The sequence below is a fragment of the Lampetra fluviatilis genome, unplaced genomic scaffold, assembly GCF_964198595.1.
Source record: "Lampetra fluviatilis unplaced genomic scaffold, kcLamFluv1.1 SCAFFOLD_823, whole genome shotgun sequence".
In the NCBI taxonomy this organism is placed as follows: domain Eukaryota; kingdom Metazoa; phylum Chordata; class Hyperoartia; order Petromyzontiformes; family Petromyzontidae; genus Lampetra; species Lampetra fluviatilis.
The window spans coordinates 30,001-44,666 of NW_027621604.1; the positions used below are offsets into that span (position 1 = coordinate 30,001).

Sequence of the window (14,666 nt, forward strand, 5' to 3'; positions counted from 1 at the left end):
GAGTGGTGGTGCAGTGGTTAGCACACTGTGTGTGTGGGGAGAGTGGGGAGTGGTGGTGCAGTGGTTAGCGCACTGTGTGTGAGTGGTGGTGCAGTGGTTAGCGCACTGTGTGTGTGGGGAGAGTGGGGAGCGGTGGTGCAGTGGTTAGCGCACTGTGTGTGTGGGGAGAGTGGGGAGCGGTGGTGCAGTGGTTAGCGCACTGTGAGTGGAGGGAGAGTGGGGAGCGGTGGTGCAGTGGTTAGCGCACTGCGAGTGGTGGTGCAGTGGTTAGCGCACTGTGTGTGTGTGTGGGGAGAGTGGGGAGTGGTGGTGCAGTGGTTAGCGCACTGTGTGTGAGTGGTGGTGCAGTGGTTAGCACACTGTGTGTGTGGGGAGAGTGGGGAGTGGTGGTGCAGTGGTTAGCGCACTGTGTGTGAGTGGTGGTGCAGTGGTTAGCGCGCTGTGTGTGTGGGGAGAGTGGAGAGTGGTGGTGCAGTGGTTAGCGCACTGTGTGTGAGTGGTGGTGCAGTGGTTAGCGCACTGTGTGTGTGGGGAGAGTGGAGAGTGGTGGTGCAGTGGTTAGCGCACTGTGTGTGAGTGGTGGTGCAGTGGTTAGCGCACTGTGTGTGTGGGGAGAGTGGAGAGTGGTGGTGCAGTGGTTAGCGCACTGTGTGTGTGGGGAGAGTGGGGAGTGGTGGTGCAGTGGTTAGCGCACTGTGTGTGAGTGGTGGTGCAGTGGTTAGCGCACTGTGTGTGTGGGGAGAGTGGGGAGCGGTGGTGCAGTGGTTAGCACACTGTGTGTGTGGGGAGAGTGGGGAGCGGTGGTGCAGTGGTTAGCACACTGTGTGTGAGTGGTGGTGCAGTGGTTAGCGCACTGCGTGTGAGTGGTGGTGCAGTGGTTAGCGCACTGTGTGTGTGGGGAGAGTGGGGAGCGGTGGTGCAGTGGTTAGCGCACTGTGTGTGAGCGGTGGTGCAGTGGTTAGCGCACTGTGTGTGTGGGGAGAGTGGGGAGTGGTGGTGCAGTGGTTAGCGCACTGTGAGTGTGGGGAGAGTGGAGAGTGGTGGTGCAGTGGTTAGCGCACTGTGTGTGTGGGGAGAGTGGAGAGTGGTGGTGCAGTGGTTAGCGCACTGTGAGTGTGGGGAGAGTGGGGAGTGGTGGTGCAGTGGTTAGCGCACTGTGAGTGTGGGGAGAGTGGGGAGTGGTGGTGCACTGGTTAGCGCACTGTGAGTGGTGGTGCAGTGGTTAGCGCACTGTGTGTGTGGGGAGAGTGGGGAGTGGTGGTGCAGTGGTTAGCGCACTGTGTGTGTGGGGAGAGTGGAGAGTGGTGGTGCAGTGGTTAGCGCACTGTGAGTGTGGGGAGAGTGGGGAGTGGTGGTGCACTGGTTAGCGCACTGTGAGTGGTGGTGCAGTGGTTAGCGCACTGTGTGTGTGGGGAGAGTGGGGAGCGGTGGTGCAGTGGTTAGCGCACTGTGTGTGAGCGGTGGTGCAGTGGTTAGCGCACTGTGTGTGTGGGGAGAGTGGGGAGTGGTGGTGCAGTGGTTAGCGCACTGTGTGTGAGTGGTGGTGCAGTGGTTAGCGCACTGTGTGTGTGGGGAGAGTGGTGGTGCAGTGGTTAGCGCACTGTGTGTGAGCGGTGGTGCAGTGGTTAGCGCACTGTGTGTGAGCGGTGGTGCAGTGGTTAGCGCACTGTGTGTGAGTGGTGGTGCAGTGGTTAGCGCACTGTGTGTGTGGGGAGAGTGGGGAGTGGTGGTGCAGTGGTTAGCGCACTGTGTGTGTGGGGAGAGTGGGGAGCGGTGGTGCAGTGGTTAGCGCACTGTGTGTGAGTGGTGGTGCAGTGCTTAGCGCACTGTGTGTGTGGGGAGAGTGGTGGTGCAGTGGTTAGCGCACTGTGTGTGTGGGGAGAGTGGGGAGTGGTGGTGCAGTGGTTAGCGCACTGCGAGTGGTGGTGCAGTGGTTAGCGCACTGTGAGTGTGTGAGTGGGGAGTGGTGGTGCAGTGGTTAGCGCACTGTGTGTGTGGGGAGAGTGGGGAGTGGTGGTGCAGTGGTTAGCGCACTGCGAGTGGTGGTGCAGTGGTTAGCGCACTGTGTGTGTGTGTGTGGGGAGTGGTGGTGCAGTGGTTAGCGCACTGTGTGTGTGTGAGTGGGGAGTGGTGGTGCAGTGGTTAGCGCACTGTGTGTGTGTGAGTGGGGAGTGGTGGTGCAGTGGTTAGCGCACTGTGTGTGTGTGAGTGGGGAGTGGTGGTGCAGTGGTTAGCGCACTGTGTGTGTGTGAGTGGGGAGCGGTGGTGCAGTGGTTAGCGCACTGTGTGTGTGTGGGGAGTGGTGGTGCAGTGGTTAGCGCACTGTGTGTGTGTGAGTGGGGAGTGGTGGTGCAGTGGTTAGCGCACTGTGTGTGTGTGAGTGGGGAGTGGTGGTGCAGTGGTTAGCGCACTGTGAGTGTGTGAGTGGGGAGTGGTGGTGCAGTGGTTAGCGCACTGTGTGTGTGTGAGTGGGGAGCGGTGGTGCAGTGGTTAGCGCACTGTGTGTGTGTGTGTGGGGAGTGGTGGTGCAGTGGTTAGCGCACTGTGTGTGTGTGTGTGGGGAGTGGTGGTGCAGTGGTTAGCGCACTGTGTGTGTGTGTGTGGGGAGTGGTGGTGCAGTGGTTAGCGCACTGTGTGTGTGTGGGGAGTGGTGGTGCAGTGGTTAGCGCACTGTGTGTGAGTGGGGAGTGGTGGTGCAGTGGTTAGCGCACTCTGTGTGTGTGTGGGGGGAGTGGTGGTGCAGTGGTTAGCGCACTGTGTGTGCGTGAGTGGGGAGTGGTGGTGCAGTGGTTAGCGCACTGTGTGTGTGTGTGTGGGGGGAGTGGTGGTGCAGTGGTTAGCGCACTGTGAGTGTGTAGGGAGTGGTGGTGCAGTGGTTAGCGCACTGTGTGTGTGTGAGTGGGGAGTGGTGGTGCAGTGGTTAGCACACTGTGTGAGTGTGTGAGTGGGGAGTGGTGGTGCAGTGGTTAGCGCACTGTGTGTGAGTGGTGGTGCAGTGGTTAGCGCGCTGTGTGTGTGTGAGTGGGGAGTGGTGGTGCAGTGGTTAGCACACTGTGTGTGTGTGGGGAGTGGTGGTGCAGTGGTTAGCACACTGTGTGAGTGGGGAGTGGTGGTGCAGTGGTTAGCGCACTGTGTGTGTGTGTGTGGGGAGTGGTGGTGCAGTGGTTAGCGCACTGTGTGTGTGTGAGTGGGGAGTGGTGGTGCAGTGGTTAGCGCACTGTGTGTGTGGGGAGAGTGGGGAGTGGTGGTGCAGTGGTTAGCGCACTGTGTGTGTGAGTGAGTGGGGAGTGGTGGTGCAGTGGTTAGCGCACTGTGTGAGTGGGGAGTGGTGGTGCAGTGGTTAGCGCACTGTGTGTGAGTGAGTGGGGAGTGGTGGTGCAGTGGTTAGCGCACTGTGTGTGTGAGAGTGGGGAGTGGTGGTGCAGTGGTTAGCACACTGTGTGAGTGGGGAGTGGTGGTGCAGTGGTTAGCGCACTGTGTGTGTGTGGGGAGTGGTGGTGCAGTGGTTAGCGCACTGTGTGTGTGTGAGTGGGGAGTGGTGGTGCAGTGGTTAGCGCACTGTGTGTGTGTGAGTGGGGAGCGGTGGTGCAGTGGTTAGCGCACTGTGTGTGAGTGTGTGGGGAGTGGTGGTGCAGTGGTTAGCGCACTGTGTGTGTGTGAGTGGGGAGTGGTGGTGCAGTGGTTAGCGCACTGTGTGTGTGTGTGAGTGGGGAGTGGTGGTGCAGTGGTTAGCGCACTGTGTGTGTGTGTGTGGGGAGTGGTGGTGCAGTGGTTAGCGCACTGTGTGTGTGTGTGAGTGGGGAGTGGTGGTGCAGTGGTTAGCGCACTGTGTGTGTGGGGAGTGGTGGTGCAGTGGTTAGTGCACTGTGAGTGGTGGGGAGAGTGGGGAGCGGTGGTGCAGTGGTTAGCGCACTGTGAATGGTGGTGCAGTGGTTAGCGCACTGTGTGTGTATGTGAGTGGGGAGTGGTGGTGCAGTGGTTAGCGCACTGTGTGTGTATGTGAGTGGGGAGTGGTGGTGCAGTGGTTAGCGCACTGTGTGTGTGTGTGAGTGGGGAGTGGTGGTGCAGTGGTTAGCGCACTGTGTGTGTATGTGAGTGGGGAGTGGTGGTGCAGTGGTTAGCGCACTGTGTGTGTATGTGAGTGGGGAGAAGTGGTTCCTGGTCCTCCCCTAGGTCGACTCAGCCTCAAATGAGAGCCTGGTGTATCGGTCGCGGTGGTATTTTGTCTTTGTATCTAACAGCACTTGCCCCTGCAGCCCGCTACAGGCTACACGGGGGACCTTTATCTTTTTGTGTCCGTTCCTTGGCCACGTGTGCGTTGCCAAGGGGGTGAATGGCGTTGTGAGAGTCTTTGACTCAATGCCAATCGAGGGGTTAGGAGATTCGTAGTAGCAGGAGTGGTGGTGGTGGTGGAAACATCACGACCTGCTGTGTGATAATTGTTTTTTTGACCCTTCTATCTGGCAACAAAACTGACACCTTTTTACAAGGAGTCATGTTTGCATAGACCACAATACCTGCAGTCATAATACAAACAAAAGAACATAACTCTGATAATGTTTGTGCACTGTCCTTGAAGTTGATTGGTCCACACCCGAGACAGCTTTCCTTAGAGCCTAGTCTCACATGGTCCTTGAAGTTGATTGGTCCACACCCGAGACAGCTTTCCATAGAGCCCAGTCTCACATGGTCCTTGAAGTGGATTGGTCCACACCCGAGACAGCTTTCCTTAGAGCCTAGTCTCACATGGTCCTTGAAGTTGATTGGTCCACACCCGAGACAGCTTTCCTTAGAGCCTAGTCTCACATGGTCCTTGAAGTTGATTGGTCCACACCCGAGACAGCTTTCCTCAGAGCCTAGTCTCACATGGTCCTTGAAGTTGATTGGTCCACACCCGAGACAGCTTTCCTTAGAGCCTAGTCTCACATGGTCCTTGAAGTTGATTGGTCCACACCCGAGACAGCTTTCCTTAGAGCCTAGTTAAACATGGTCCTTGAAGTTGATTGGTCCACACCCGAGACAGCTTTCCTCAGAGCCTAGTCTCACATGGTCCTTGAAGTTGATTGGTCCACACCCGAGACAGCTTTCCTTAGAGCCTAGTCTCACATGGTCCTTGAAGTTGATTGGTCCACACCCGAGACAGCTTTCCTTAGAGCCTAGTCTCACATGGTCCTTGAAGTTGATTGGTCCACACCCGAGACAGCTTTCCTTAGAGCCTAGTCTCACATGGTCCTTGAAGTTGATTGGTCCATACCCGAGGCAGCTTTCCTTAGAGCCTAGTCTCACATGGTCCTTAAAGTTGCTTGGTCCACACCAGAGACAGCTTTCCTTAGAGCCTAGTCTCACATGGTCCTTGAAGTTGATTGGTCCACACCCGAGACAGCTTTCCTCAGAGCCTAGTCTCACATGGTCCTTGAAGTTGATTGGTCCACACCCGAGACAGCTTTCCTTAGAGCCTAGTCTCACATGGTCCTTGAAGTTGATTGGTCCACACCCGAGACAGCTTTCCTTAGAGCCTAGTCTCACATGGTCCTTGAAGTTGATTGGTCCACACCCGAGACAGCTTTCCATAGAGCCCAGTCTCACATGGTCCTTGAAGTGGATTGGTCCAAACCCGAGACAGCTTTCCTTAGAGCCTAGTCTCACATGGTCCTTGAAGTTGATTGGTCCACACCCGAGACAGCTTTCCTTAGAGCCTAGTCTCACATGGTCCTTGAAGTTGATTGGTCCACACCCGAGACAGCTTTCCATAGAGCCCAGTCTCACATGGTCCTTGAAGTGGATTGGTCCACACCCGAGACAGCTTTCCTTAGAGCCTAGTCTCACATGGTCCTTGAAGTTGATTGGTCCACACCCGAGACAGCTTTCCTTAGAGCCCAGTCTCACATGGTCCTTGAAGTTGATTGGTCCACACCCGAGGCAGCTTTCCTTAGAGCCTAGTCTCACATGGTCCTTAAAGTTGCTTGGTCCACACCAGAGACAGCTTTCCTTAGAGCCTAGTCTCACATGGTCCTTGAAGTGGATTGGTCCACACCCGAGACAGCTTTCCTTAGAGCCTAGTCTCACATGGTCCTTGAAGTTGTTTGGTCCACACCCGAGACAGCTTTCCTTAGAGCCCAGTCTCACATGGTCCTTGAAGTTGATTGGTCCACACCCGAGACAGCTTTCCTTAGAGCCCAGTCTCACATGGTCCTTGAAGTGGATTGGTCCACACCCGAGACAGCTTTCCTTAGAGCCTAGTCTCACATGGTCCTTGAAGTTGATTGGTCCACACCCGAGACAGCTTTCCTTAGAGCCTAGTCTCACATGGTCCTTGAAGTTGTTTGGTCCACACCCGAGACAGCTTTCCTTAGAGCCTAGTCTCACATGGTCCTTGAAGTTGATTGGTCCACACCCGAGACAGCTTTCCTTAGAGCCTAGTCTCACATGGTCCTTGAAGTTGATTGGTCCACACCCGAGACAGCTTTCCTTAGAGCCTAGTCTCACATGGTCCTTGAAGTTGATTGGTCCACACCCGAGACAGCTTTCCTTAGAGCCTAGTCTCACATGGTCCTTGAAGTTGATTGGTCCACACCCTAGACAGCTTTCCTTAGAGCCTAGTCTCACATGGTCCTTGAAGTTGATTGGTCCATACCCGAGACAGCTTTCCTTAGAGCCTAGACTCACATAGTCCTTGAAGTTGATTGGTCCATACCCGAGACAGCTTTCCTTAGAGCCTAGTCTCACATGGTCCTCGAAGTTGATTGGTCCACACCCGAGACAGCTTTCCTTAGAGCCTAGTCTCACATGGTGTTGGACCAGATGATGCTTGCCCCGAGCTCTCATACTCTGATGGTGCATTGCCTTTGAGTTGTGCGCTTTTTGGCGTCATCTGGTCCAAGCCATGTGAGACTAGGCTCTAAGGAAAGCTGTCTCGGGTGTGGACCAATCAACTTCAAGGACCATGTGAGACTAGGCTCTAAGGAAAGCTGTCTCGGGTGTGGACCAATCAACTTCAAGGACCATGTGAGACTAGGCTCTAAGGAAAGCTGTCTCGGGTGTGGACCAATCAACTTCAAGGACCGTGTGAGACTAGGCTCTAAGGAAAGCTGTCTCGGGTGTGGACCAATCAACTTCAAGGACCATGTGAGACTAGGCTCTAAGGAAAGCTGTCTCGGGTGTGGACCAATCAACTTCAAGGACCATGTGAGACTAGGCTCTAAGGAAAGCTGTCTCGGGTGTGGACCAATCAACTTCAAGGACCATGTGAGACTAGGCTCTAAGGAAAGCTGTCTCGGGTGTGGACCAATCAACTTCAAGGACCGTGTGAGACTAGGCTCTAAGGAAAGCTGTCTCGGGTGTGGACCAATCAACTTCAAGGACCATGTGAGACTAGGCTCTGAGGAAAGCTGTCTCGGGTGTGGACCAATCAACTTCAAGGACCATGTGAGACTAGGCTCTATGGAAAGCTGTCTTGGGTGTGGACCAATCAACTTCAAGGACCCTAAGGAAAGCTGTCTCGGGTGTGGACCAATCAACTTCAAGGACCATGTGAGACTAGGCTCTATGGAAAGCTGTCTCGGGTGTGGACCAATCAACTTCAAGGACCATGTGAGACTAGGCTCTAAGGAAAGCTGTCTCGGGTGTGGACCAATCAACTTCAAGGACCATGTGAGACTAGGCTCTAAGGAAAGCTGTCTGGGGTGTGGACCAATCAACTTCAAGGACCATGTGAGACTAGGCTCTAAGGAAAGCTGTCTCGGGTGTGGACCAATCAACTCCAAGGACCATGTGAGACTAGGCTCTAAGGAAAGCTGTCTCGGGTGTGGACCAATCAACTTCAAGGACCATGTGAGACTAGGCTCTAAGGAAAGCTGTCTCGGGTGTGGACCAATCAACTTCAAGGACCATGTGAGACTAGGCTCTAAGGAAAGCTGTCTGGGGTGTGGACCAATCAACTTCAAGGACCATGTGAGACTAGGCTCTAAGGAAAGCTGTCTCGGGTGTGGACCAATCAACTTCAAGGACCATGTGTGACTAGGATCTGAGGAAAGCTGTCTCGGGTGTGGACCAATCAACTTCAAGGACCATGTGAGACTAGGCTCTAAGGAAAGCTGTCTCGGGTGTGGACCAATCAACTTCAAGGACCATGTGAGACTAGGCTCTAAGGAAAGCTGTCTCGGGTGTGGACCAATCAACTTCAAGGACCATGTGAGACTAGGCTCTAAGGAAAGCTGTCTCGGGTGTGGACCAATCAACTTCAAGGACCAAGTGAGACTAGGCTCTAAGGAAAGCTGTCTCGGGTGTGGACCAATCAACTTCAAGGACCATGTGAGACTAGGCTCTAAGGAAAGCTGTCTCGGGTGTGGACCAATCAACTTCAAGGACCATGTGAGACTAGGCTCTAAGGAAAGCTGTCTCGGGTGTGGACCAATCAACTTCAAGGACCGTGTGAGACTAGGCTCTAAGGAAAGCTGTCTCGGGTGTGGACCAATCAACTTCAAGGACCATGTGAGACTAGGCTCTAGGGAAAGCTGTCTCGGGTGTGGACCAATCAACTTCAAGGACAGTGCAAACACATTATCAGAGTTATGTTTTTTTGTTTGTATTATGACTGCAGGTATTGTGGTCTATGCAAACATGACTCCTTGTAAAAAGGTGTCAGTTTTGTTGCCAGATAGAAGGGTCAAAAACCAATTATCACATTTTGTTACTGGCAAATGAGGTTCCCATGGTGTGACCTGCTGTGTCTACCGCCCTTAGACTCTGCAATGAGTTCCGAGTCAACGTCGCGGGGTGACGGGGGAGAGAGACCAGATGGAAACTGCACCGAGGTGACGGTGGTAGGGAGGTGTGGGTCTCTGTGTGTGTGTGTAGGTCTGTGTGTGTGTGTGTGTGTAGGTCTGACGGTGGTGAGTCTGTGGGTGTCTGTGTGGTGGTGGTGGTGAGTCTGTGGGTCTTTGTGTGGTGTGTGTAGGTCTGGGGGTGGTGAGTCTGTGGGTCTCTGTGTGTGTGCGTCTGTGGGTGTCTGTGTGGTGAGTCTGTGGGTCTCTGTGTGGTGGTGGTGAGTCTGTGGGTCTCTGTGTGGTGGTGGTGAGTCTGTGGGTCTCTGTGTGTGAGTCTGTGGGTCTCTGTGTGGTGAGTCTGTGGGTCTCTGTGTGGTGAGTCTGTGGGTCTCTGTGTGGTGGTGGTGAGTCTGTGGGTCTCTGTGTGTGAGTCTGTGGGTCTCTGTGTGGTGAGTCTGTGGGTCTCTGTGTGGTGAGTCTGTGGGTCTCTGTGTGGTGAGTCTGTGGGTCTCTGTGTGGTGAGTCTGTGGGTCTCTGTGTGGTGAGTCTGTGGGTCTCTGTGTGGTGAGTCTGTGGGTCTCTGTGTGGTGAGTCTGTGGGTCTCTGTGTGGTGAGTCTGTGGGTCTCTGTGTGGTGAGTCTGTGGGTCTCTGCGTGGTGAGTCTGTGGGTCTCTGTGTGGTGAGTCTATGGGTCTCTGTGTGGTGAGTCTGTGGGTCTCTGTGTGGTGAGTCTGTGGGTCTCTGCGTGGCGAGTCTGTGGGTCTCTGTGTGGTGAGTCTATGGGTCTCTGTGTGGTGAGTCTGTGGGTCTCTGTGTGGTGAGTCTGTGGGTCTCTGTGTGGTGAGTCTGTGGGTCTCTGTGTGGTGAGTCTGTGAGTCTCTGTGTGGTGAGTCTATGGGTCTCTGTGATGAGTCTGTGGGTCTCTGTGTGGTGGTGGTGGTGAGTCTGTGGGTCTTTGTGTGTGTGTGTAGGTCTGGGGGTGGTGAGTCTGTGGGTCTCTGTGTGTGTGCGTCTGTGGGTGTCTGTGTGGTGAGTCTGTGGGTCTCTGTGTGGTGGTGGTGGTGAGTCTGTGGGTCTCTGTGTGGTGAGTCTGTGGGTCTCTGTGTGGTGGTGGTGAGTCTGTGGGTCTCTGCGTGGTGAGTCTGTGGGTCTCTGCGTGGTGAGTCTGTGGGTCTCTGTGTGCTGAGTCTGTGGGTCTCTGTGTGGTGGTGGTGAGTCTGTGGGTCTCTGTGTGGTGAGTCTGTGGGTCTTTGTGTGGTGAGTCTGTGGGTCTCTGCGTGGTGAGTCTGTGGGTCTCTGTGTGCTGAGTCTGTGGGTCTCTGTGTGGTGGTGGTGAGTCTGTGGGTCTCTGTGTGGTGAGTCTGTGGGTCTCTGTGTGGTGAGTCTGTGGGTCTCTGTGTGATGAGTCTGTGGGTCTCTGTGTGCTGAGTCTGTGGGTCTCTGTGTGGTGGTGGTGAGTCTGTGGGTCTCTGTGTGGTGAGTCTGTGGGTCTCTGTGTGCTGAGTCTGTGGGTCTCTGTGTGGTGGTGGTGAGTCTGTGGGTCTCTGTGTAGTGAGTCTGTGGGTCTCTGTGTGATGAGTCTGTGGGTCTCTGTGTGCTGAGTCTGTGGGTCTCTGTGTGGTGAGTCTGTGGGTCTCTGTGTGGTGGTGGTGAGTCTGTGGGTCTCTGTGTGGTGAGTCTGTGGGTCTCTGTGTGGTGAGTCTGTGGGTCTCTGTGTGGTGGTGGTGAGTCTGTGGGTCTCTGTGTGGTGAGTCTGTGGGTCTCTGTGTGGTGGTGGTGAGTCTGTGGGTCTCTGTGTGGTGAGTCTGTGGGTCTCTGTGTGCTGAGTCTGTGGGTTTCTGTGTGGTGGTGGTGAGTCTGTGGGTCTCTGTGTGGTGAGTCTGTGGGTCTTTGTGTGGTGAGTCTGTGGGTCTCTGCGTGGTGAGTCTGTGGGTCTCTGTGTGGTGAGTCTGTGGGTCTCTGTGTGGTGAGTCTGTGGGTCTCTATGTGATGAGTCTGTGGGTCTCTATGTGGTGAGTCTGTGGGTCTCTGTGTGGTGAGTCTGTGGGTCTCTGCGTGGTGAGTCTGTGGGTCTCTGCGTGGTGAGTCTGTGGGTCTCTGTGTGGTGAGTCTGTGGGTCTCTGTGTGGTGAGTCTGTGGGTCTCTGTGTGGTGAGTCTGTGGGTCTCTGTGTGATGAGTCTGTGGGTCTCTGTGTGGTGAGTCTGTGGGTCTCTGCGTGGTGAGTCTATGGGTCTCTGTGTGGTGAGTCTGTGGGTCTCTGCGTGGTGAGTCTGTGGGTCTCTGCGTGGTGAGTCTGTGGGTCTCTGTGTGGTGAGTCTGTGGGTCTCTATGTGATGAGTCTGTGGGTCTCTGTGTGGTGAGTCTGTGGGTCTCTGCGTGGTGAGTCTGTGGGTCTCTATGTGGTGAGTCTGTGGGTCTCTGCGTGGTGAGTCTGTGGGTCTCTGCGTGGTGAGTCTGTGGGTCTCTATGTGATGAGTCTGTGGGTCTCTGTGTGGTGAGTCTGTGGGTCTCTGCGTGGTGAGTCTATGGGTCTCTGTGTGGTGAGTCTGTGGGTCTCTGCGTGGTGAGTCTGTGGGTCTCTGCGTGGTGAGTCTGTGGGTCTCTGTGTGGTGAGTCTGTGGGTCTCTGCGTGGTGAGTCTGTGGGTCTCTTTGTGGTGAGTCTATGGGTCTCTGTGTGTGAGTCTGTGGGTCTCTGTGTGGTGAGTCTGTGGGTCTCTGTGTGGTGAGTCTGTGGGTCTCTGTGTGGTGAGTCTGTGGGTCTCTGTGTGGTGAGTCTGTGGGTCTCTGTGTGGTGAGTCTGTGGGTCTCTGTGTGGTGAGTCTGTGGGTCTCTGTGTGGTGAGTCTGTGGGTCTCTGTGTGGTGAGTCTGTGGGTCTCTGTGTGGTGAGTCTGTGGGTCTCTGCGTGGTGAGTCTGTGGGTCTCTGTGTGGTGAGTCTATGGGTCTCTGTGTGGTGAGTCTGTGGGTCTCTGTGTGGTGAGTCTGTGGGTCTCTGCGTGGCGAGTCTGTGGGTCTCTGTGTGGTGAGTCTATGGGTCTCTGTGTGGTGAGTCTGTGGGTCTCTGTGTGGTGAGTCTGTGGGTCTCTGTGTGGTGAGTCTGTGGGTCTCTGTGTGGTGAGTCTGTGAGTCTCTGTGTGGTGAGTCTATGGGTCTCTGTGATGAGTCTGTGGGTCTCTGTGTGGTGGTGGTGGTGAGTCTGTGGGTCTTTGTGTGTGTGTGTAGGTCTGGGGGTGGTGAGTCTGTGGGTCTCTGTGTGTGTGCGTCTGTGGGTGTCTGTGTGGTGAGTCTGTGGGTCTCTGTGTGGTGGTGGTGGTGAGTCTGTGGGTCTCTGTGTGGTGAGTCTGTGGGTCTCTGTGTGGTGGTGGTGAGTCTGTGGGTCTCTGCGTGGTGAGTCTGTGGGTCTCTGCGTGGTGAGTCTGTGGGTCTCTGTGTGCTGAGTCTGTGGGTCTCTGTGTGGTGGTGGTGAGTCTGTGGGTCTCTGTGTGGTGAGTCTGTGGGTCTTTGTGTGGTGAGTCTGTGGGTCTCTGCGTGGTGAGTCTGTGGGTCTCTGTGTGCTGAGTCTGTGGGTCTCTGTGTGGTGGTGGTGAGTCTGTGGGTCTCTGTGTGGTGAGTCTGTGGGTCTCTGTGTGGTGAGTCTGTGGGTCTCTGTGTGATGAGTCTGTGGGTCTCTGTGTGCTGAGTCTGTGGGTCTCTGTGTGGTGGTGGTGAGTCTGTGGGTCTCTGTGTGGTGAGTCTGTGGGTCTCTGTGTGCTGAGTCTGTGGGTCTCTGTGTGGTGGTGGTGAGTCTGTGGGTCTCTGTGTAGTGAGTCTGTGGGTCTCTGTGTGATGAGTCTGTGGGTCTCTGTGTGCTGAGTCTGTGGGTCTCTGTGTGGTGAGTCTGTGGGTCTCTGTGTGGTGGTGGTGAGTCTGTGGGTCTCTGTGTGGTGAGTCTGTGGGTCTCTGTGTGGTGAGTCTGTGGGTCTCTGTGTGGTGGTGGTGAGTCTGTGGGTCTCTGTGTGGTGAGTCTGTGGGTCTCTGTGTGGTGGTGGTGAGTCTGTGGGTCTCTGTGTGGTGAGTCTGTGGGTCTCTGTGTGCTGAGTCTGTGGGTTTCTGTGTGGTGGTGGTGAGTCTGTGGGTCTCTGTGTGGTGAGTCTGTGGGTCTTTGTGTGGTGAGTCTGTGGGTCTCTGCGTGGTGAGTCTGTGGGTCTCTGTGTGGTGAGTCTGTGGGTCTCTGTGTGGTGAGTCTGTGGGTCTCTATGTGATGAGTCTGTGGGTCTCTATGTGGTGAGTCTGTGGGTCTCTGTGTGGTGAGTCTGTGGGTCTCTGCGTGGTGAGTCTGTGGGTCTCTGCGTGGTGAGTCTGTGGGTCTCTGTGTGGTGAGTCTGTGGGTCTCTGTGTGGTGAGTCTGTGGGTCTCTGTGTGGTGAGTCTGTGGGTCTCTGTGTGATGAGTCTGTGGGTCTCTGTGTGGTGAGTCTGTGGGTCTCTGCGTGGTGAGTCTATGGGTCTCTGTGTGGTGAGTCTGTGGGTCTCTGCGTGGTGAGTCTGTGGGTCTCTGCGTGGTGAGTCTGTGGGTCTCTGTGTGGTGAGTCTGTGGGTCTCTATGTGATGAGTCTGTGGGTCTCTGTGTGGTGAGTCTGTGGGTCTCTGCGTGGTGAGTCTGTGGGTCTCTATGTGGTGAGTCTGTGGGTCTCTGCGTGGTGAGTCTGTGGGTCTCTGCGTGGTGAGTCTGTGGGTCTCTATGTGATGAGTCTGTGGGTCTCTGTGTGGTGAGTCTGTGGGTCTCTGCGTGGTGAGTCTATGGGTCTCTGTGTGGTGAGTCTGTGGGTCTCTGCGTGGTGAGTCTGTGGGTCTCTGCGTGGTGAGTCTGTGGGTCTCTGTGTGGTGAGTCTGTGGGTCTCTGCGTGGTGAGTCTGTGGGTCTCTTTGTGGTGAGTCTATGGGTCTCTGTGTGGTGAGTCTGTGGGTCTCTGTGTGGTGAGTCTGTGGGTCTCTGTGTGGTGAGTCTATGGGTCTCTGTGTGGTGAGTCTGTGGGTCTCTGTGTGGTGAGTCTGTGGGTCTCTGTGTGGTGAGTCTGTGGGTCTCTGTGTGGTGAGTCTGTGGGTCTCTGTGTGGTGAGTCTGTGGGTCTCTGTGTGGTGAGTCTATGGGTCTCTGTGTGGTGAGTCTGTGGGTCTCTGTGTGGTGAGTCTGTGGGTCTCTGTGTGGTGAGTCTGTGGGTCTCTGTGTGGTGAGTCTGTGGGTCTCTGTGTGGTGAGTCTGTGGGTCTCTGTGTGTGAGTCTGTGGCTCCCGCCATACTAACGTGGAGTGTGCAACCTCTGCCAGGTTCATGATGGGCAAACCCCAGCGAATGACGACCCCAAACCTCAACAGGTGAGGCAACCAAAACACCCGTGCCAGGCTAGGTGCATGAGGAGGAGGTCACGTGACAGACCCTGCAGGTGCCATGGGTTGTACTGCTGTGCCAGGCTAGGTGCATGAGGAGGAGGTCACGTGACAGACCCTGCAGGTGCCATGGGTTGTACTGCTGTGCCAGGCTAGGTGCATGAGGAGGAGGTCACGTGACAGACCCTGCAGGTGCCATGGGTTGTGCTGCTGTGCCAGGCTAGGTGCATGAGGAGGAGGTCACGTGACAGACCCTGCAGGTGCCATGGGTTGTACTGCTGTGCCAGGCTAGGTGCATGAGGAGGAGGTCACGTGACAGACCCTGCAGGTGCCATGGGTTGTGCTGCTGTGCCAGGCTAGGTGCATGAGGAGGAGGTCACGTGACAGACCCTGCAGGTGCCATGGGTTGTGCTGCTGTGCCAGGCTAGGTGCATGAGGAGGAGGTCACGTGGCAGACCCTGCAGGTGCCGTGGGTTGTGCTGCTGTGCCAGGCTAGGTGCATGAGGAGGAGGTCACGTGACAGACCCAGCAGGTGCCA

General features: G+C 55.6%; 1 long non-coding RNA gene across 1 annotated transcript in view; it reads left to right on the plus strand.

Annotated features, from left to right (window-relative positions):
* The window catches only part of LOC144955469 (uncharacterized), a 19,319-nt gene extending 5,203 nt beyond the window's left edge, over window positions 1-14,116 (plus strand). Inside the window, exons 2-3 of the long non-coding RNA XR_013641687.1 lie at window positions 8,743-8,813; window positions 14,069-14,116. This is a non-coding gene — a long non-coding RNA (uncharacterized LOC144955469). The remainder of the gene's footprint in view (window positions 1-8,742; window positions 8,814-14,068) is intronic.
* Window positions 14,117-14,666: the final 550 nt, after the last annotated feature.